At 40.7% G+C, this 23,548-nt stretch overlaps 1 protein-coding gene across 2 annotated transcripts in view; it reads right to left on the bottom strand.

The window, feature by feature from the left end:
- Positions 1-18,583: 18,583 nt before the first annotated feature.
- LOC119656493 (mitochondrial cardiolipin hydrolase) overlaps positions 18,584-23,548 on the bottom strand; it is a 57,715-nt gene continuing 52,750 nt past the window's right edge. Inside the window, exons 4-5 of one of the 2 annotated variants that reach the window (XM_038062825.1) lie at positions 18,713-19,202; positions 18,598-18,649 (exon numbers count right to left, since the gene is read on the bottom strand). The gene's annotated coding sequence lies outside the window, so the exon portion shown is untranslated. Of the gene's footprint in view, positions 19,203-23,548 lie in introns of both variants that reach the window. The other variant, XM_038062824.1, reaches the window with a different exon arrangement.

Raw genomic sequence — 23,548 nt, 5'->3', positions numbered from 1 at the left:
TGGCAATCGTCAGGCATTGATTTGCTGTCCCACACCTTGAGCACAAGTTGTTAAGCCACTTGGTGTAATTGGTCGCCTCCATATATAACTAATTCGGCTATAATTCCATAGGCTCCTGGCGGCTTAAGATTTTTAAGCCAATGAATTGCACGGACTGTTTCTTCTATACTTGGTTGTGGCAATATTTGTCCGTCGTCTTCAGTTGGCGGGACTTCCAACTCGCCGATGTTCTGGTTGTTCAGTAGTTCATCAAAGCGCTCAACCTGCCGCTCCAATATTCCCATTCTGTCGGAGATCAGATTTCCCTCTTTGTCTTGGCAGGATGAACATCGAGGTGTGTAAGGCTTCATCCTGCTGACTTGTTGGTAAAACTTCCGTGCTTGGTGCGGTTGCTCCCTGTACTGATCGAGTTCACAGACCTGTTGGTTCTGCCAGGCTTCCTTTTTCCGTCAGTGAAGTCGTTTCTCCGCTCGTTGGAGTTCGTGATAAGTCTCCGCGCGGTATGCAGCATTCTTCCGTTTCGTTGCTAGCTTACATTCATTGTCAAACCAGCCGTTTCGACTCTTTTTGCGGCTGGGGACAAGTATATTTGTGGCCGTATTTATGGTAACGTTCTTAAGGTGATTGTGAAGATCATTTGTTGATGCTTCATCTCCAGGATCTCTGTTGATTGCGGTTATTGCGGCATCCATCCAGCCAACGTATCGCCTGAATACGGGCTCCTTCCGTACTTGGCTGTTAAAATCCCCAAATATGATTTTGATATCATATCTGCGACAGGCTTAGAGGGTTCATGGTACCATTGGTTTTTATAAATAGATTGAAACTGTTTTATAAAAAAAATCCCATACTCCCCCCTCCCCCCATAATAGAACAGCAAATTAACCTCACTAGCCTTTATTTAGGCGCTGCCAAACAATGAGTAATTTGAAAGCATTTATTCTGTCCCTATCGATACTTCTTGACTTCCTCTTTCTTAGACTTTATTCAGAATCGGGGTCGGTTTGTGTGGCACAACTGCGTTTTTAAGGTTTTGTTATTTAAATCGGTTTACTGTCTGTCTGTTCCTCACACGTCCGTCTCGGAGACGGTTATAGCGATTGACACCAAATTTGGTGGAAAGATGGGAACTGTGAACGCTCACGCATAGAGTGAATTACATCCTTTTACGTCGAATTTAAGGGGGTGTAAATTTTTTTTTACCAAATATAGTTATGTGGGGTACTTTTCGAAGCCGGTCTTAGTTTTGACATGTGTTGGAAAGGTGGGGAGTGCGGAGGATTGAAAGTGATTATTTCTTTAAGGGGGCCATTCTCAGAAACTCCCCAACCGAAAAATCCGAAAAAAGTCAGGATGCTGCCACTTTTCTTTTTTTTGCTGTTATAGATGGAGTTGAGAGGCTCTCAAACCACTACCATGTATTAAGCCATTGTAAAATGTCTATAAGATGAAACATGATCTGAAGAGTAAAATGGCAGTGGATAGGTCACAGATGTAAGAAAGTAAAAGTGGCTTTATAGCTGCTTGTCTTTTCGAGTGCATATTGTAAATAAGGTGAAGGAATGGGTCGTCCTAAAGATAGGTTATTCAAAACAATTAGAAAAAGAAATTTAAACTACTGACTCAGTATCAAGATCTTTCGTTTGTTTTCACAATAAATTTGGTTAAAAAATCATATACGAATTTTCATTAATTAATTTATTTCAGTATTAGTGCCAGCCAATGACGCTTTTCCGAGCAGAAAAATACCTGCGACACGCTCAACTACCAATAGAATTTCTGACCTGATTCTTTCTTATTCTCATGCCATGAATAGGCAGAAAATAAGCCCTCTAGCAACATGGAAATAATTTGGGTGACTGCCAATAAAAAGGTGAAAAATTATTAGGAAATTATTTTAAATTCCTGTAATTATGTTTAACTAGTACCTTCTGGTCAATGTAGTCTACAGATACCGGATAAAGCTCAGTCAGCCATGGAATGAAACAAAGTTTGGAGCGAGCGGCATAAATACTTTTACAAATTGCTGGGACAATTTTTACGAGACTAACAAAGTGCAGTGCCTAGTTCGAGGAAGCCTTTGACAAATCCTTAATGGGCGGCAAAAAGGCATAGAGGATTCAAACGAAAAAATCAATTCATTACACCAAAAATTGATTCCATATGACATCAAAAAACAGAGTTTCGGGAGCCCTTCATTAAAAAACCACGACCCTAATCGAGCATCTGTTGAAACTTGAAATCATTTTCACATTTTCCCTAGATTCAATTCAATGGGACATCAGAAAAACTATATCAAACCTATCAGAAAACGACCCTTGATAATCACTATGAAAATTGCCACCTTAAACAGGACAACAGGTTGTTTTAAACACTTCCTGCTTTCACAAAATTTTCCTTCCGTATAAATGTTCCTGTGGCCATTACCTGATAATTGTGCTGAAGAAAAACCGTGGCATGTTGTCCGTTTATTCCTTCCCTGAAAACAACCTGTCCATTGGTACGATAACGTTAACTGGCTTAAAACTGTGTGATACTAATTACCCGTCCTTTCTTGCTACTTTTGATGGTGATTAATGATTTGAAACCTTCGAGTCCTTGAGGCGCTTCTTTCGGGTTGTTTTGTTCTTTTTTTTTCGTTCTTTTATGGCTGAAAGTCAAATGGGAAGATAGGCAACTATGCTGAGGTTCAAGGTACCTTTTTAGGAATCTATTAGCACTTAAGTAATTGAATTTATGGGGAGAGGGAATAGAATGGAAACAGGGAAATGAAAAGGTAAAGTGAAGTGGAATAGAAGCGATGGAATGGTTTCCAATTTCAAATTGGTGGATATTTGAGATGAAGGGTAACAAGATATTTTTTCGTACTTTACTATACCTCTCTAGTGCAGTCTTGTGATTTGGTTGGTTGGGCGTGTAAATGTCATCTTATTAAAATTAATGAGTACTAATGCACCAAGTTGTTGATGTATCAATCATTTGTGAACTGACTTCCAATTAATATCAAGTTATTTTCAGTGGAAAAAGATTAATAGATAATATTTCCTAAATTCCGGAGCCTTAAATTTATTATGGATATATTTCCAAAATAATCCCCAATCCACGTACAAATTCGTAAATAATATAATACCTACACATATCCTGAGCAAAACATACCCAAACTATACTCTCGTTTCGAATTCTACCTTCACAAACATGTAGGAGGATGTAAACATGTCCTTGTTGACTTCTTACCTGCAAATAGAAAAATCGGAAGAGAAGGAATTAGTTAAAATGAAAACCATTTCAAAAATACCTATCTAAAACAAATTCAAACTTCACACACACATCCTCTAATTTCCAAAGATCCTTCGGAAAGATACCTAATCATGATTTTCGACAGGTAAATTAGAATTTCCAAGGAATTGGATTGAAGGAAAATTCCGCCTGTTGCTTGGTTACTTTAAGGATACCCTCCGTTCTAGGACGAAGGCAATAAAAATATGAACATGGGTAAATTACGCTGGCTACGTGCTGTTTTTATTGTCTCATTGCATTTATTCATGTTTGACACTATGAACTTGTCTTTCGACGGTTGTAATTTACAAAGAATTTTTGAGGATGAATTTTTAACGCCTATAAATGTCAGTTGAATCGTAAATGTCATAGGAAATTATTAGCAATTAAACATTAAAGCGGTTTTAAAAAGTATTGCTTGTGATGAATTGAAATTTAATAGGGGAATTAGTGCTAGATATTGTTTTCAAGAAATAAGGGCAAGGATCGTGGTAGACATGGATTTTCAGCTGCTAAGAGCTGCCTTAAAATTTATGAGATTATTTATAATTTATGAATCAGATGTATGAATATTATAAAAGTAATAAAATCAAGAGCAGGTTTGCGTAAAACTTTATTGTTGCCCAAAATTGTATCGATTCATCTGTTCCTCGTAAAATTATGAAACTAAGAACAATGGATAAAGCCTAAATATTATTCCCCTGACTTTTGTTTTAGCTTCAGGGGTAGCTTCTCCCCCATCGATAGCATAAAGCAAAAGTTGCCAAATTTTGTCTTGTCACATGTCACATGTTGGCGACAAAAATTAGATAGTTGCCAAAACAAATGACGAGAATCATCCTTCCATTTCAGGCGACTAACATGTCGCCCTCTGAGTTCTGAGTGTTGGCCGACTATAAAAGACAATGAACGGTGTCTTGCGGTAATAGAGACGAAGATGTAGCGTTGAACTAGTGGCGTGACACGTTTTGATCCCATTCGAAATGAGGATATGGTATTCGCGATCGATATGGAGCTGCACCGATCGTGGAAAAACTGTGAGAGAGGCGTCTTGGATAGTATGGCCACGTAATTCGCGGCAACGAGAATTCACTTGCCAAGATTGGTCTGAACAACGAAGTCGATGGTAGCCGTCCGAAACACCGGTGGCTTGATACGCTGGATGGGAATTTAAAAGCCTCGAGATTGCATCAAGATCAGGCATTCGATAGGGTTAAATGGCGAAACCGATCCCGCCGGCCAACCCCGCTTGTGAACGGGAAGGCTGAAGAGAAAGAAAACTTAAAGTTACTATTATCTAAAAGATAATTTGGTATGTTGTATGTATATGTATAACCTTTTACGGGAATATGGCGGGAATATGATCTACGAATCAACATGCACCGAAGTGCAGCAACTCACAAGTTGCTACCACTGTTTGCTCCGGGGACAAAAAGTGATCTAGCGATAATCAGCGAACAGAGAAGAAGACGAGAAAGTTTCTCCAATTACGGGATACATCAGTAATGAAGGCGACTCCAAAAAACGCAAGGAGTGATAGAAACCTCCTCTTGTGGAGTTTACATCGCACATCGAACAATTCAATGACATCTAACGAGCCCCTCAATCCCTTAGGACTCTGGCCATAATTATCCGTGACCTTTAGAGAAAAGCTCTCGAAAATATTATGGGGAAACTCATCTCAGAGCACCCACTTCTGGAAGTTCGTTCGGTTGCAAATTTTGTGACCAAAGAAGAGCGAATCATTCGCTCCTTTTCAATCTCACTCTTAATCTGGGCTTTTTATAGCCACTTTGGAGCCCTTCCAAAAGCTAAGTAAAATTTTCAAGGTGCACAAATGCATCAAGTACACAAACAGCCAGTGTGGGGAATTAGACTAAAGCTCCGTATTGCTGCAAAGATGAATGGCTGGTTGAAGTTCTCAATTCTACACCCAACAATGGGCGGTAACAATTGCTGCAATTAAGCTTATCCGTATCCTTAGTCCGCTGCGGCGGTAATAGTTAAAACCACCTTTAGTAGACGGATCTTCGTAGTCTCCGTCAACATCAAATATAATTCCTAAAGTTAATAACTGGAAGTCTTGAACAATCTCCAGTTTAAATCAAAGTGCCTCTTTCCTTTCCGTCATCAATATTGAGATGGTATTCCCAGAAATGCAGTTTTCTGATGAAATCAAACAATGTTTTCAGGTGAAATGCTGTAAAAATCACTAGGTATGTCTGACCATTTTGTAGTTGAACTCCAACCTTCCTCGACCTCTCAACTTCGAAAACGAATTTTAACTACTGTTCCCGCATAAGCCAGACCTATCCCCTCCTCTCGGACATCACCTTGTCGTAGTGGAATAGCCAGTAGTTCGCTACTACACTAATGGTGGCCAAACTCATGCAGATGGAAACAATGGATTTTAACTCTCCAAGTGGTATGGAGTCACAGCCATCGAATTCACCCCCAACTTTGAGAAATCAAGCCTCATTCGAGGCTGGATTCACCAGAGTCTCAGTGAAAAGCCTGCACTCAGGGTCTATGGCGCGGCCAGCCAGAAAGGAGAGTACATCAACTTCTATAATGAGTGGAATTGGAAGCTAGGCTAAGTCTGATCTATCGGTGGAACTGGTGATGTGAACGCAGCTGGTCTAATTACAGTGTGTTGAAACGGATCCAAGCAGTCCGGAAACCGTGAACTTGGGGACTGGATCTTTGGGAATGAGGATATGGACTTTGCTCCGCCACCAAGTGTGGCAATATCCTGAGAAATCGGACGCAAGATATCGAAACTTTAGGCGGAAGTTGGGGACAAGGTAGTAACCTCGGCGAAATCCACACGGGACGCAGCTGATTCTTCATTACGCCGGTAAACATAAAGGTTATTCAAATTAAGCTGCAGCCAAAACCTCTTCCTTTCTACTGGCGGTAAGGCTGAAAAAGTTTCAAGTGTGCCCACATATCTTTCTGGTATAATAGCACAAAAGCATGATTTAACAAAATTTGTGGTATTCAATTGGTAAAGGGGGCTATGATCTTCTACGATGGGTGATCTTTAAGACCGAAAGCCTGTGTCTTGATGTCAAATTTGTTAGAGGCAACCATGTTAACACAATTCTATTGCCAGGACCTAATTGCCGCCATCTCACAATACCAGACTAATTGAAAGAAAGAAACGTCATAGTTGTCTATGCTTACATACCATATGATTTTTTGTGTGTCGCGCTAATGCAAGAACTAAGGGATTTGGTAGTCTATAAAGAATTAAGTGGCCTTGAACTGTTAAGAGATTGTGACCCGAACACTTAACATATTTCTTGAGAAGTAAAATGTAATCCTATAGGAAAGAAGCACGGACAAGCTACCTGGGAGTCAGCTCCAAACATCTCTGGACCACCTAAAAGTTGGAAAGAAGGCACATTCTGCTACTTCTCTGGCAATTATTGGTCCAAGAAACAAGGGACAGTATAAGGTGGCATCTGAATCAGCATACCTTTCCCGGTTTTTATCATGGCAGAATCTGGTTGTCAAAAAAACCCTGAGGAACGGCATTCGTTAGGAATTGGAGGGTGTCGAATGAGCTCTCTGTATCTGATTACAGAATAATTAGATTTGACATTGAGGGTAATTCTGAAATAAAAAGAATAATAAAGAATCCCAGGAGAATGGATTGGGATTCCTATGCAACGCATCTGAGCAACAACATGGCCCACCTTCAAGGGGGCGGTGACATCAGCAGCGAACTGGAACTAGAAACTATGGTGGAAAACCTCAACACAGTCGTCATTGACGCAAATGAACAGGAACTTACCGAGAATGAGAACTAAGGTGCGAAATCTCGTCAACCAGGTAAAACAAACCGGGGACTGGCCGAGGAACAAAAATGCATTGACTGTGTATAGCAACGTCATTAGGGAAACAAAACGGAGCAACTTCAGGGAATTCTGTGAAAGGATCGAATAGATCAGAGAAGCAACCAGGCTTTCCAAAGCTGTAGCCAAAGGCGGAGCAATATCTTCTGTTTGTTTGAAGAAGGAAGATGGAACATTTACCGAAAATGAGGAAGACAGAGTATACTTGCTTCTCGAGGTCTTATCCCACGGTGGCAGGTGACAACGTTCTGCCTGACACCCCAACAACGAATAAAAGGGGAAGAAAGGAGAACTGGAAACTAGCAGAAGAGGTATGCTCGGAAGCTAGGGTAAGAGGGGCAGGGGGAAATTTAAGACCACCGAAATCACCCAGAGCAGATGGCATCTTCTCAGCACTAATCCAGAGAGGCCTAGAAATCATTTTAGGTCTCTTCTGAGGGTGGTAAGGAGCAGCATAGCCCCGCGATATATACCAAGGGCATGAAAGCGGATGAAAGTGGTCTTTATTCCGAAAATGGGTAAAAAGGATTCTTTTCACTTTTAATCTTTCAGAGCAGTTTGCCTAACATCGCTCGGACTCAAAACGGTGGAGAAAGTCATGAATAACGATATTAGAACTAACGTTCTAAAGCAGGACGGTCAGACGAAACTGCTCTGTATCAGCTGCGCATGTGCTACGGGAGGCCATAGAATCAAAATAAATAGCATTGTGTGCGTTTTTGGATAATGAAGGACCATTCGATAACACATTGTACACAGAGATACAAGACGCCTTCAGCCACAAAGAAGTGGGAGTTGCTTTCTGGATGGGCAAAATGCTAAAGATTAAGTAAATAAAAGTACCGACACGTACAAATTCTATTGTTATGAATACTACTCAAGTTGTTCACAGGGCGGAGTGCTATCACCGTTTATATGGAGTATGGTAGAGGATGAACTCCTGGATGTGCTAACAAACACTGGAATACAGGTCTAGGGTTACGCGGAAATTGTTTTAATCTGTAGGGGTAAATATGAGGATACACTATGTGATAGAATCCAAACTATTATAGATTAAGGGTTACTAGAGCATGGTGCTGGAAGGACCTGGACCTGAGAGTCGTAAGGTTACATGACATGGAGATGAAACGAGAGTTTAAATATTTGGAAATTACGCTCGACCCAAAATTACTGTGGTAAACGCATGTCGGAAACACTCGCCGGAAAATTAGAAGGGTTCTGATGACTTGCAGGTCCATAGCAGAAAAACAAGTCGGAATACTAGAAGCTGGTGCTGGTGGTTATAAAGTCTTTGTGTTCATCTTATGAAAGAAACTTCTACCCACATTTTTCCATTCGTATATGGCTAAAAACTCGACCTATTCCTTCAGCTTCACCCTCTATAACTTTGTTAATAATAACCATTTAGTTTATCTAATCAAAAATTACCTTTCATTAAGACAGAGATATAGAACACAATGTATGGTGGCCTTTCATGTACGAAGGACGCAATGGTGATTATTTTAACAGGCTACCCGACAAGGCTTCGAAGCCGTCTAAACATTGTTACGAACTGTCAACCTTATCGGTAAGCGCAGAAAAAACAACATTTACAATATTCTGATTGGTGATTACCAGGATCACGTCTAAATAGATCATTAAGCACCTAGGAAAGACAGTTGATATTAGGCTGAGTTTGAAGAGTAAGTTGGATTATAAGCGAGAGAGAGCGAGAATTTGCCATCAATAAGGGCTGCTTGCGGCCGAAGTGGTGCGACCTATCCTGGCTGGAACAATGGCCAGTGGCCAAAGGAAAATTCAGCGTATCGCTACTTACACTCAGAGAGTGAAGTATCATCAAGCTAAAGTCGAATAAGATGGACTGCGCGATCATAAGGATGACTACTAGGGATTTACCAGCGTATGAGACGCATTATTTCCATGAGAGGAGAGCCAATTATGAATGCAAACTTCCCAAAAGCGATTAGAAAGTAATTGTACACGAGTTGGCAAAAATGGGCGAACAACTCTAAAAAGGAGCTCTGGATTCATACACTGATTCGGCATATTGAGAAATGTGTTAGGCAAAAACAAAAAGAAAGCAATTATCCCTGGCCCAGCGCGAATACCGTGGTTATAAAAAGTACTTTCATCACTTGGAATTGGTTGAGCCTCTTGGATATTGTATTACTATACTCAAGAGCTCTGACCACATAAAGTTCTACTGTCAGAGGTTCATGGAGGGAGCGAAGAGATTGAAATATGGACATATAACCTCACCATTTTAAAGATGATACATTTGTTCAATTGTTTATCTGGTTCCATTTGGGAATACCAAAAACTCTCACTTATGAAGCATGCAGCCTGAAAAATTTCTTAGCTTCAGCAATCTTAACACTTTTGATCATTTTGCACATTAAGGTCATACACAGAAACAGAGAAACTTGAGTCCTGGAAAATTTAAACATTTTCATTTTAGCTTCAATAAATTCCTCAACCACGCGTAGTTTTTGAGGGTTCCGTTAATTCCTGTGCCCTTCGATGATTGTAATCTACCTGTTACAACAAGAGAGTGTTATCAGTCCTATAACCCACAAAAATGTGGATGTCACTTATGTAACCTTTCTGGTATTCGGTAGTCTCTCAGATGTATTCCCTGCGTACGAGTGCCGGACGTTGGTTCGGCATGTGCGGAGGTTTCGCTGGAGAGGACGCGCCATACATTTGTTGATTTTTCTGAGCCTTTTGAGTTCCTGCAATAATCTTTATTCACTTCTTCCTGTCTAATGGCTCACCAAGAAACTGATTCTTAGCTTCTTTTAAACAGAGAGAACCGCAGTCCCAACACTCCTACCTTTAGCACAACGAAGTTTCTGGGAGTTTATATTGAGTGCAGGTTCAGCGTTCATTCCAGTGGATGAAACTGCTACAAGGGGCCAACTGCAAATAACCTAGTCAAGAATTCTTTTGAAGCATATGCTCTTAGTGGACCATTCTGGTTCTGTCGATACCAGATAATCTCCGGAGAAGTTTCGTGGTAAGAATCAATTTAAATGAGATCTTTGCAGACTCGGGTCCGATCGGTCCCTCGAGTATATGGGAGCGAGATTCAGTACCACACAATGACAAGTGTCCATGGCCATACCTGCCCCCCCCCCGAACCTGAGGTACCAAATGATTTCCAGATTACATTGGTTTTATGTTTTTCTCCTTCTCGTTTGATTTTCTTTATATGGCTTGTGTACAGATGTCGTAAGTACAAAACTTTTCAGGTAGATAAGCCAGTTATTGTAAAAAGTATCTTGATTCTCTCTTTAAAGAGTATTTTAGGGTTTAGAAACAAATTTAGTAGCTTCAACTAAATACTTTAAATATTGATAATGGCCGAACTTGACTTAGTTTCCACCTATTGGGATTCAAAATTTTGACAAAATCACTGACTGAATTGAATCAATCGAGGTTTTTATTGCTTTCAAAGTAAAGTAACTGTCATTTTTCTCTGTATTTTTAAGTGTATTCAATGAGACACAAACTATCTGATTAATTTAATTAGACCTATTACGATTAAATTTAATCCCTCAGTTAGCTGCTTAGCTAATATCTGTCATCTACTATATTTTCATTCTATTCAAATTGACGATATGGCTTTTTTGAGAGCTTGTTGAAATCAATATCAAATAAGCAAAAACGACAAACCTTGGTCCAGTTCAGAGCATGAACAGATCTTAAATTCAACTGATAAACGAGCTGGGCGTGTGTATCTCTGCGTTCAAGTTTAATCTAATAAGCGACTTTAAATGCCACCCAGAATTTATTGTAAATTACATTGTGATTACCACTCAACTTTAAAACAGACAACATTTTAATAAGTTGTACGCGGCTAAGTGTTGGGGAAAAATTTATTGAGCATAAAATGTTGCGTGCAAATACAAATGTGACCTAATTGCGACTTTTTCGAGGTGACATTGGATACGAATGCTCGTTCAGGTTGCAATTAGAATATCGACAAGTCCATCGAGTTGGTAATTCGAAAGGTTGGTAAAAACGTTGAATGGTCTCTTAATTATAATTGTCGTAACTAATTTCCAATTTTATACAGTCATGAGATAACTTTTCTGGGTCTTTTTCCATGGATGTAATTTCTATAGTAGGCTGCAACAATTTGTGGCAAATAATCCCCACTCCGCTTTGCCCCTATCCTAGAACGACCGTTACCAAGTGTTATATTATTTTGTGGGGAGAAAAAAGCTGTTTAGTCTTTGTTCGCTGCACTTTCTGGGCGGAATTCAACCGCTCGAGTTCCTTTTTCCAATTATATTTTATGGCCTCCTGTCTACCTTCATGAATTGACATGGACCAGTCCCTCAGGTTCCAGATTTCCTCCAGGATAGTTGGAGGACTCATTTAGCTCTAAAGTAACGTAATCATCTCCTATAAACACAATGCCCTGTGAGGCATATTATACCGTAGGACGGTCTAGCCCTTAACACCATACAGGGTTATGATCAGACTCTTTTCGGGCTTATTCATCGCTGTTACCTCTTAATGGTCTGAATGGAATTTGGTGATATGCCAAACTCACTCGCTTTTTTTCACTTCTATTGATCAATGCTCTAGTCCAACAAGAGCTGGGTATGTTCAGGAGATTGCAATACTCCTGCAACAAACACCTTGCTCTGTCGTGACAATGTTGTAGGTGATAATGATATGGCCAAACCACTAAATACTAAAGGACTAGTAGTTCAGCTACTGTTTTTAATCCAGCTCCAGTTGAACGGATTGAAAATGCTGGAGATCGTTGAATCCATAAACAAAAGCACGGTCGTTATTGCTGAGTAGAACGAAGAACGATGTCGCCAAAGATACCCTCAATTCATTGGCGCCGACGTATCACCCACTGCCCGAAGCTCGTGCACTAGCCGTTCTCGTTCGATCAAATTTGAGAGGGCCTTCATTTTCGAAGCAACCTTTTGTACCAAGATATGTGTTCGTAACTTAAAATACCATGGGAGGGAATAAATAAAGCTCTGACTACCAAGAGCAGCAAGTACCCGGATCTTAAAACTATGATCCTAGCTAATTCCAGGCAAGTTTGGAACCTCTGGTAATTTCACTAATGAAAAAATGCTTTCTTAAAAGAACGCCACTCACTATAGGACTATCTGACTCGACCAGTTGGGGCTGAAAATTAACACAATATTGTAACTTACCCTACATGAATTCTGGCAACATGGTAGATATCAAGGGTGTGTTAGTACGGAGTAGTGTGTAGCTTTATGTGGCCAAGAAGAGGCAGCGATTAAGCCAACAGGAGTCCCCCACTGGCAAAATTCGAGGATACGTTGTGCAACTTACTTACGGTTGCAGAAAAATGGTTGACAAAGGCTTTTATGTGCCTCTGAACAAATCAAAAGCTTGTTTGCGAAAAAGAGAAAACTGAAATAAACATGGGATTTCTTGCCACGTAAACAAAAGTTACTTCCATAGTGACCATTAAGCAATAGTTGCCGAGCAAAGAACACAAAGAACGGTGACCAATTTTGAGTTCCAAAAATTAGTTAGTCTGGAGGAACAATGAATGAGCAAATTTTTAAGGAAGTCTTGTTAGACCACAGCATTTACCACGCAATCAACGGATGCTCTCTACAAAATGGGATGCACCACGAGCAGTGTACAATTCATTACTACTCCCCAATTATACATTCCTCCGCAAAAGACCACACTACTGGTAGAATAGCGAATTGTTAAATTTTCGATTGACATTCTAGCGGATAATATGAGCGCCGAAAAAGGAATAGATCCCGTAGGTTGTGAGGGAGACAAAAATGAGGAAACAATCAATAGAAAGTCGCAGCAGGATAGATTACAGCAAGAGAGAGAGATGTAGGTAGGTGCCTAGTCTAAATAGGCGTTGGAACACGCACCTTGTAATCTACCTATTACAACAATGGAGAAACCCTTTCAAAATCGTAGCGAATCACATGCATTTTAAATATCACAAGAAAAACGGCACCTTCTCCCCGCCGGTATAAGGTCTGGGTAACAAGCGTGTAAATAGCGGTATAAAGGATTCGCAAGTTACAATGACAAGTTGTTGTAATGAGTACTCTGGTAGCAACCTGCAACAACAAACACTGCCTCAGATTATTTGGCCCCCTTGTATATCCATCTTTTCCATTTGAGCCAGGATTTAGGAAGATCGCCAGGATTCAAGGAGCCCAAGTCGCCTGAAACTGCTGTTGTTATAGCTTATTGTCGGGGTACGGCCTGTCAATTACGCCTGAATAGTCCGCAGTTAATCGGCGGCAGAAACGTGGATAGGATCCGACTGGCCTGTCAGTTTGGAATGTTTAAGCAGTGGGTGATCGATTGAAAAACGCTTTCGCTATTCGGTCGGCCGTAAAGAAGATATGTGCGTCGATGCACTCTGTGTGGCAATTTTATCCACATCTTCATCGATCGTAAGCATTTTCTCGAAATGCTCAAATAAAAAAATATCTCAAATTTGCATCTCAACGACTTTCACGGTTAGAGTTGTACAGACGGTGCCGTGCGGCTTGTCGATACGTGGATGGTATTTTCAGCCAAGGCTTCAGGCGGCTAGATGAACTGTGGACTGTTCCAACTAACACGCCCATCGGAACGTGGATTGCCGGCTTAACATGCGCTATTGCATACCGTGCACCCTGAGTTGAAAATAAACACGAAGATTATGATGAAGAGGGCAAACGTGACTTTAGAGACCACTTGAAGACTTGGAATCGCAGGCGTTAAAAAACACAAGATGAAACCAATCGAAACATAGAAAATGGCTCAATAGGTCATACTTTCTCTTGAGGAGTTGCAATGTGTAAGCTGATCGGCTCAGAAAGGTTTTTTACTTTCCCAAGAGTGAAACTTTGCGTGCTCCATTTTATTAGAAAAATCCAAGCCTGCATGCATTAACGACCATTCCCTTTAGTACCAATTTCATTTCATTCATTCATTAGGTGCCTGTGGAAGGTTTCGAAAACATACCTGCAGGGAATTTCGTAGCAAGTTAGTCGTTTTCCAGGAAATTGTGACAGACATACATATTTGATGTGTCCTTAATGTTCTGGCTTTTGAGGAGGCCAGAACAGGGGTGTATTTCGGCGGTATAGCAATAATTACGGCTGTAAAACATCTTGAGGATGTTAAGTTGCAATTATCAAAAAAAACACTGCTGGCTAGAGAATGCTGAACTGGTAAGGCGGTGAATAAACCAAAATTGTGTTCGCCATACAAAAGCTAAGTTTAAGGCCTAAAATATTCGGCATTGTGTTAGGTTCTGTCGTCTGAAGCATGCTTTATTATCGCGTCCAGTTCCAGTATGGTCCTGGGGTGATGTCAGATATCAAAGCCGTAGACTGTTTATAATCAAAATGCTGAGCTCCCAACCCAGTTAAAGTTTGGGGAGTTGCATTGCACACTACATTCAATGTCCAGAAGATGAATACGACTTACTGAAGGACAGTCGAAGTCACCATTGCTGGAATGATATCGACCAACTTTCTTAGTGATGAGACGACGCACCATAAACGCTAAACAGGATGTATCGCTATCAAGTGGCAACAACGAGGGGAATGATCGGGAAACGGTCGTTGGGACTATAGAATGACTCTCAAGGTCAAAATTTGGTCGCACGGAAGGCGCAATGAAGCTAACAATAATATCTCCCAATTTCTCATGGAGAATACAAGTTTTCGCAGATACCTACATAGGTTTCAACTGGACATTTATCTAACTATCCCAGATGCGACTGTTCCTGTGCATCTTTTTTTGCCCCAGAGTTAAGTGGTAAAGAACTTATATATAGGGGTTCATTCAATGCAAACTGAGGAGGTCAAAGGAGGTTAGGAGGATGCAATTACGATAACAATCAATGAGCGGGAGGAATTTTTCGTCTTTGGAGTCAAGTTTGTCTTGTGACGTAAAACTTTGCACTAACTCCACAAAGGGCAAGAGTTGGAAGGCGATTTTAACAGGAAACAAGTCAGGAAACCGGAAGCTCTGTGCTTCAGGTATGAAAGGTTTTATTTGCTTCTTCTTTGAGTATATTTGAGTGCCGAATTATCCAATTTATACGTATATGTATATGTATTTAGTATGTCAGACTACTCACTTTAGTGTGATATTGATATTTATTTGCAGTAAATTTACATGGTAAAGTCAATTTTGAACTACTGTAACTTTGTTAGTAATGGTGTGATTTTGATCAAACTTGGAGATAGCATGCTTCATATTATATTCTGTACTGTTACAATATTTTATAACTCTAGTATAAATTTAAGGGGGGTTTTCACTCAATTTCCCCAAAAATATGGTAGTCTACTATTATTAATTTAATTTGACCAGGTATCAATATGGAGAATATTTTGAGGCCTGGACACCATATAGAAGCAGCTTCATGATTTTTTCAGATTTTTGGTTGGGTAGTTTCGGAGAATGGGTCCGCTAAAGAAATCATCATTTCCCACCCCTCCCACTCCCCACCTTTCTAACAAATGTCAAAACTAAGTTCGCCTTCGAAAAGTACTAATCGAGACCTTTCATTTGATACACAACATGATCATATTTGGTGAAAAAAAATTGTACACTCCCCTTTTGCATGTATGCCTCCCCTCCCTTATTCTCAACCTATAAGGATATCACTTACTGCATGCCTGGGCGTTCACATTTCCCTCCTTCTCACCAAATTTCGTGTCAATCGGTATAGCCGTTTCTGAGAAAAGTGCGCGTGACAGACAGATAGATGATCTAGAGGAAGACCGGACTTTGACGAGAAACGGCAAGTATTTGTGAACCTTCGAGGTAGGCTTAAGCAGGCTATACAGACCAGCAAGCGAGAATGCTTCAAGGAACTTTGCGCAGAGACAGACCAAAGCCCCTGGGAAACAGTGTACAGGATGGTTATGAAGAAAATGAGAGGGTGAACAACACAACTGACCTGCCCGCATCTTCTGCTTGATATCGTGATGGCGCTCTTCCTCGCGGATAAACGGGAGCGCAGACAACACAAGCAAACATTGGACATCTACACCATATCTGCGGTAACTGAGGAGGAACGTCCGTAAATTTGGCGGAGAATTGGTGATAACAAAACACCCGGTCTGGATGTTGTTCCCAATAGAGTTCTTAAACTCGCTGTTAAGACCAGACCAGACTCGACTGTTTTATCAGCGTTTTTGAAACATGCATGGTAGAAGGAGTTTTCCCCAACCGGTGGAAGAGGCAAAAGCTAGTTTTGCTCCCGAAGCTGAATAAGCACCCAGGACACCCATCATCATATCGACCGATTTGCCTCATCGACACGGCAGGAAAGATGCTCGAAAGGGTCATCTACAACAAACTGCTCCCTATCATTGAATATAAGGATGGACTATCGGAGCGACAATTTAGATTTCTTCAAGCCCACTTAACAATCGACGCCGTAGACGTTGTTTTGAAGCTGGGTCGAGACGCAATGTCGTCTAAAAAATGCTGTGCCCTGGTGACGTTGGACATCAAAAATGCATTCAATTCCGCACGTTGGGATTGGATAAAAAGCTCACTGGCACTGGATGTATCTAGTTATTTGACTAAGCGCCACGACAGTTACCTTTCGGAGAGGACACGTTGGTGCGACACGGATGAGGGATCCAAGCAGTACACCGTCATCGCAGGAGTACCGCAGGGCTCAGTGTTGGGTCCTCTTCTGTGGAACGTCATGTACAATGGGGACCTTGTCCTTCCCGTGCCAAACTAGGCCACGGTAATCGGCTTTACAGATGATCTAGCTGTGGTTGTCGTCGCGAAACAACTTGAAGACGTTGAAATGTACGCTAACGGAACCCTTAGCGCCATAAAAGCGTGGCTGGAGATGCTTCAGCTTGACCTTGCGGAACAAAAGATGGAGGCGGTCTTGATTACCAATTGCAGGAAGAGGAATACGATTAATATTTGTGTTGGTGGTCACGTCATCACTTCGAAACCGGCTATCAAATACCTAGGGGTGATGATTGACGCTAAAATCAATTTCGAGGGACATCTGGACTATGCCTGTGAGAAAGCGGCAAATACCAGCGTATCAATAGCATGGATGATGCCTAACATTGGAGGCCCAAGATACAGTCGTAAATTACTTGTGGCCGGAGTGGTTCGCTCCACACTATTATACGCGGCATCAGTTTGGAAGGAAGCACTAGCGTATGAGAGTAATCGGAGGAGGGTAAATATGACTTACCGCTTAGTGGCGCTACGGGTGTACAATGCCTTCAGAACAATATCAGGCGAGGCGAGAATGATCCCGATAGACATTCTGGCAAGTAAGACACGCTGCCTGTACGAGAAAAAGAAAATGAATCCTTCTAAAAAGGAAGCAGAATACCGCTGAAGAAGTGGTTGCAACGGTGGGTCGACTCGCAGAGGGGTCGCTGGACCCACACTTTGATTCCCCGTATTGAGGAGTGGATCTAGTGACGACACGGCGAGATTAACTACTATCTGACGGAATTTCCTGTCAGGACATGGTGGTTACAGGAAGCACCTGCACCAATTCAGGCTGGATGGTTCTCCCTTTTGTCCTGAATGTGGTTGCACACCTGAGTATCCGGAGCATGTTATGTTTCACTATCCACGATTTTTCTCAAAAAGGAGGAGTCTGAAAGACTCCTTGAAAATCAACCTTAGCCCGCAAAACATCGTCGGGGAAATGTTGAAGTCGGAGGGAAACTGGTGTACGGTGAACTCCGCAATCAAAAGAATATAGGAGGAGCGTGCAAGGAGGACGCAAAAAACGGAAGGCTTGGTCGCTTAAAGGGCAATCCACCCCGCGAAGTAATGCTTTGGGGTGGTTCCGCGGGGAAGGAAGAAGGAGAAAGTCGGGATGATTTTAGTGGGTGAGAATCCCACACGCTACTGCAATCTGGCGCGGCAGTGTCTTTGTAAGATTTCTACTTCCATCCATAATAAAAAAAAAAAAGATTTTGATAAGTTTTGTTTTTCATAAAATCTCAAAGTAGGTAAATTTGTCGATTTCCTTAAAAGATAATTGTTATCTCATTTGATACGGTGAAGATGAAGAAAGTAGTAGTCAGTACATTAATGATCACAAAAAAAACGAATTAATAAAATGAAAACAAAGGCATTGTAAATATTTGCAGCAACAATGACGTCTTGGGAAATTCGATACAGGTATTTTTTGTTATCAGCTTTTGATAAAGTATTTAAAGAAATCATCTATTTTTGTAAGTACTGGATACCTCATATTGTTGCTTCCGCATCACTGGAATTTCGGTTGTGTAGTCTGTTCTGATGACCCTAAATGATTGGTGACAAAAACCCATCAAAATATCCCACCATATGGGACACCCAAAAGAGATAAGTTCTCGGATTTTAGAGATGGTTTCCGCGCAACCCTATCCCCTTTTCATCGGCTTATTGGCGGAATTGGCATTTGATTATCTCCTCGCCCCCTCCTCCTCTATTACTTCTCTCCTTTTACCTTCTCTTGCAAGAGCCTTGGGCGAGGTTAACTATTTCGTAAGCATCTTCTTTCATGAGAAGTCTCAACTACAAGATACTTTCTTCATTGTTACCTTGGATCCTAAATTCTCGGCAATTGAATCATCATACCTAAAAAAAACTCCCAAATATTTTCAATTAAACTAGATCATTCCACTTAGAAATTTTCCGGTTCATTGCTCGTATTTTTTACGAGCATTCACGTTAAATTTATGTGAGTTGCATTTCTAAGCGAATCTTAACCCCCACACAAATCGTTTATAGTTTCTTCCATGTTTTTTTTTTCTTCACTTTACTCCATTTCTACATAACAGAATAAATAATTCATTCTCAGTAATGAATTCTATTGGGAATGGACTATAAACAGCAACCATAAAATGCCCTCTGGACGATAGAGTATCATCAGAGGATATAATGGTGACACTTCAATCACAATTCCCCTTCTACACCCGAAATACTTTTGAGGTCGAATGCTTTCAAACCAGAAATTTTACTGATGTTGCATTTGTCTGTTTGTTCGTCTGTTGCTAGATTTGCATATTTTGTGTCATTGGACAAGGAATTCTGAAAAATGTCAAGATATTTCGTTCTCAAATATTGAATTTGAAAAACTAAGGCTTCATCTAAACATGTTTTGCAAAAATATCTTATTACCGCTGAACTGGTACCAATAAACCCTTATATTTTTAGCCAAACACCATATGTACCTGTAATTGGGTACTTGAATTGTAGATACATCTAGACAGTGAACTACTGACAGCGTGGATGACATTTAATGTATTCTAAAATAAAACAAATAAAACCATCGCAATCAATAAAAAGAAGAGCGGAAAAATCTGAAGGGCCAACTTATGAGTTGACTGATAAGCAGAATTTCGTGGGAATTCTCAGACCATCGGCTAGACGATATGATAATCACGCGATCCACCAAAAAAATCCTCCGAAAGGAAAATTTAAATGCTTTCTAGACCAAGCATTAGATATCCACACACATCCCTGACCGTTGTAAAGAAATGGATGTTTGGAAATGAATTTCATTGGTTTCCCTGATAAGATATTTTGTGGTGATTGAGAAATTAGTATCGGTTATTTGTTGCGGACGTTTCTGTCCTCGGATTGATATGGTCTGAGTACTGGATGATGGGGTCAGCCATCGACCTCAAATGCCTATTGGGACACATGCTCAGAGAACTAGTTTTTTCATAAAGATTAGATAGTACAATAATACGGTCGGTTATTCTTAACGTATTGAATTAAAAAGAAGGTCAATTTTTTAATCACATCGATTTAATAGATAAAAATGCGTCCGATTCCATACAAGCTTGTTTTCAAGTCACGTACTCAGTATTTGTTCTACTCGTATAATAAAGAAAATAGTTCAGAGGGAAGACGTTAACGTTTTGAGGAGAAATTGGTGAAATTCGTGCTAAAAGTATGCTAAGTGGTTGCGAATGCGAAAGGTTTGAGATACATTCAAAAGTATAGACTTGTTTGCGACTTTCATTCTCATTGAATATTGGGTTTTCATGTGACGTTTATTTGATAATTATCTCCACGATGAAGTATAAAACCTGGAAAAACGCCTGTTGAACCAACAGCTCTACTACCAAACCCTATCTCCCTCCCTCCCTCCGCGCCTAAAAGCAGGACAAAATGTACCAACTGGTCCTCCAGGTTGGAGTTTGGATAGGGCTGACAACCCTACACAGAAAACCGAAGTTACGAAGCCAAGGAAGGAGGCTCGAACAGGATGAATTTCAAAACGACGAACCCGGCCACGACAACGGAATAACGATTTGCGTATTTGCTCATGGAACGTGCGCTCCCTGTACAGACCGAATGCTCGTGAGCGGCTAGCCGAAACCCTGTCCCAATATAAGGCTGATGTGACAACGTTGCAAGAGATGCGCTGGACAGGGACTGGTTTCCTGGAGAAGAACCCCTACACCATATAATATAGTGGCCATCTAGTAAACCATGTGCTCGGAATAGGTTTCTTAATCAGCCAACAAATGAAATCTGCTGTTAACGGCTTTGAAAATATACATAAGCGAAAGGTTATGCACTCTGCGTTTGCGAGGCAAGTTTAGAAATATAAGCCTCATTAACGTTCACACCCCTACAGAAGACACTGCAGAGTCGGAGAAGGACACTTTCTACGAGGCAGTTGAGTGGACTCTCGAAGCCTGTCCCAAGTATGATATCAAAATCATACTTGGGGATTTCAACAGTCAAGTATGGACGGAGCCCGTATTCAGGCGGCAATGCAGACTCGGGCCACTACCTTGTTAGCATGGTGCTCCGAGCTCGAATTACGATACCACCCACAATCGCCTCTGACAATCAGGTGAGAGTGAATACTGAAGCCATTCACAATACAGCAGAATCACTCTCAAGACCATTCGACATCCACAACGGTCCAGAGGTCCCCTATCATGCGTCCTCTGTAACTTGACCCTGGAGACAGTGATCCACCCAATTACTGGCCTACACTGACGATATCGACATCATGAGAAGAATCACCCGAGACGTGCAAACTGCCTTCATCAAGATCGAGCAGGTGGCGACTGGGGCGAGATCTCAAAATATATGGTGGCAACGTCAGCACCAAAAACCAACCAACCAACAACATCAAACCGCACTGGTCAAACGGGAAGAATAAAGATAGGAGAATACAACTTTGAGACCATGGAAAATTTCTCCTATCTAGGGTCGAAAATCACAACCGATAACAGCTATGACATGAAATCCGCGCACGGTTGTTGGCTACCAACAGAGCCTATTTCAGCTTACAAAAACTGTTTCGCTCGAAACGTCTCACCATAGGGTCAAAGCTCTTACTGTACAGGATTATGATCTTCCCAGTCCCTATGTATTCCTCGGACACTTGGGTTCTTAGCAAAAAAAACTTCGAACTATTGGCCGCGTTTAAGAGAAGAATCCTCCCAAGAATGTTTGGCCTCCTACATGAGGATGGACGATTTCGTAGCCTACATCACGACGAAATCTATCTGGTTGTGGATAAAATCCGACTCAATATTTTGTGATAGGCGGGTCACTTAATCCGTAGGGATGAGGATGATCGAGCCCGGAAAGTCTATAAGGGCAATATCTATGGTAGAAAAAGAAGACGAGGTAGACCCTGCCTAAGATGAAGGGATGGCGTAGGTCAGGACGCTAGACAGCTTTTAGGGATATCGAATTGGTGGATCTCGGCGCAAAATCGGGGTGTCTGGAGTTCCTTATTAAGGCAGGCCTAGACCGGATACCGGTTGTTGTGCCGTTGTTGATGATGAAAAGTAAAAGAGTCTATCGGCTTCTTGATTTCGTTTTATCCTACGTCGAGCTCTGGTACTTTGATTACTGACTGCTGAAGTCATTAATCCAATACTACTAAACACCTGAAAGATGGTATCATAAAAACGTTGCATTTGATGAAAAAGTCCCACTGTTTATGGAGACTGTGTGCCATCATAAAGCTTTTATTTCATAGTTGGAATGATTAAACTGCAAAAAACAAATTTCATAATTAAAAGTAAATTGCCCGAAGCATAACAGTGCAGCAAGTACTCAGGACCATCAGAGAAGAGAAAAGTTCCCTGAATCTACTACAATGAGGTACAATATTCCAAATATTTGACAATAGTTCAATGGTTGAAAATGGGTTTTCATTCGAAGGCTGAAACTGCCCCAATGAGGTTTGATTTAGACAACTGGATCTCGAATTTAAAACCTCGGATAAAATATGCATTCCAATCACCACTAACAGAGGCTTGACGCCCACCCTCAATTACCGCATCATCACATGATACTTCCTGCTAATATATTCGGCGGTCAAGATTTTCTCCTTTCTCTTACGTGCGTAAAATCATAACTTATCCTTCATTAAAGTCAAAATAATGATTACAAAATCCACTTAACACCTTCCTCACAAATCAATGCTGACGACATTTCTACAGATCAATGACATATTATGATTGAAATTTACGTCATTCCGCAGACATGATTTAGTGATGATACCCCTATCATCAAAGTCTACTGGAACAGGATGCATGCCTTCAGTGGTAGACTTTCTTATGACAATGCCATGGGACATCTACGAAGGTCCGGTTCTCTTAATCTCTCTATGAGAGCCTTTAAAAAGATATACTAATCCGATGGTAATCTGGTATGTAAGTAGAGACTTTCCTCATTGGTCTGCATTACTTTTTTGGAATATCACCGTTTACAGGATACTTTACATATCCGCTTAGTTTTGAGTAAAAATCAGGGGACATTTGTAATAATTGAACCGTATTCAATTTTAAAAACATTTATTTGGTACATGTATTATTTTCCAAGAAGTCCTATAATCTGTTGATTCGATCTTCGCTGTACAAAATTTATATAGAGGTGGGACTATGGATTCTAATATGGTTGCACACTCGATACTTCTATTGAAACTTCACCAAGTAAGGACATGAAATACTATTCCCTCTTTCACATTTCCTACTTAAGTAAATACGGGCTCCTTTTCAGGTTTTCATTATATTGAGGTATGTGTACGGTTTACTTTTGCTGATTTCTTTTGAGAGTGATCCGCTCTCAGCGGAATAAAATCTGAGAAATTTTGCAAGCAGATGGTAGGAAATGGTCCTGCTTTTCTTAGATATTTCAAAATCTTCACAATTCATAATAAAAGCCTCTGTCAGGAACAGATCTGATATGTAGAACGAGAAATTTGCCTCTTTTTAGTGCCCTATTATTTATTAAAATTAATTTTGAATAAATAAAATAAATGTACTTTCCGCGTTTTGAAAACGAATTTGGAAACGCCTACTTCACACTTAATGGATAAGATGCTTGCTTTGGTAATTTTAATGATAGATAAACTTAAGAAATTTGGTGCGATTCTGCCTACATTTAGCAAA

Source organism: Hermetia illucens, chromosome 5 (assembly GCF_905115235.1).
Source record: "Hermetia illucens chromosome 5, iHerIll2.2.curated.20191125, whole genome shotgun sequence".
In the NCBI taxonomy this organism is placed as follows: Eukaryota; Metazoa; Arthropoda; class Insecta; order Diptera; family Stratiomyidae; genus Hermetia; species Hermetia illucens.
This window is presented reverse-complemented; position numbering and strand designations above follow the sequence as displayed.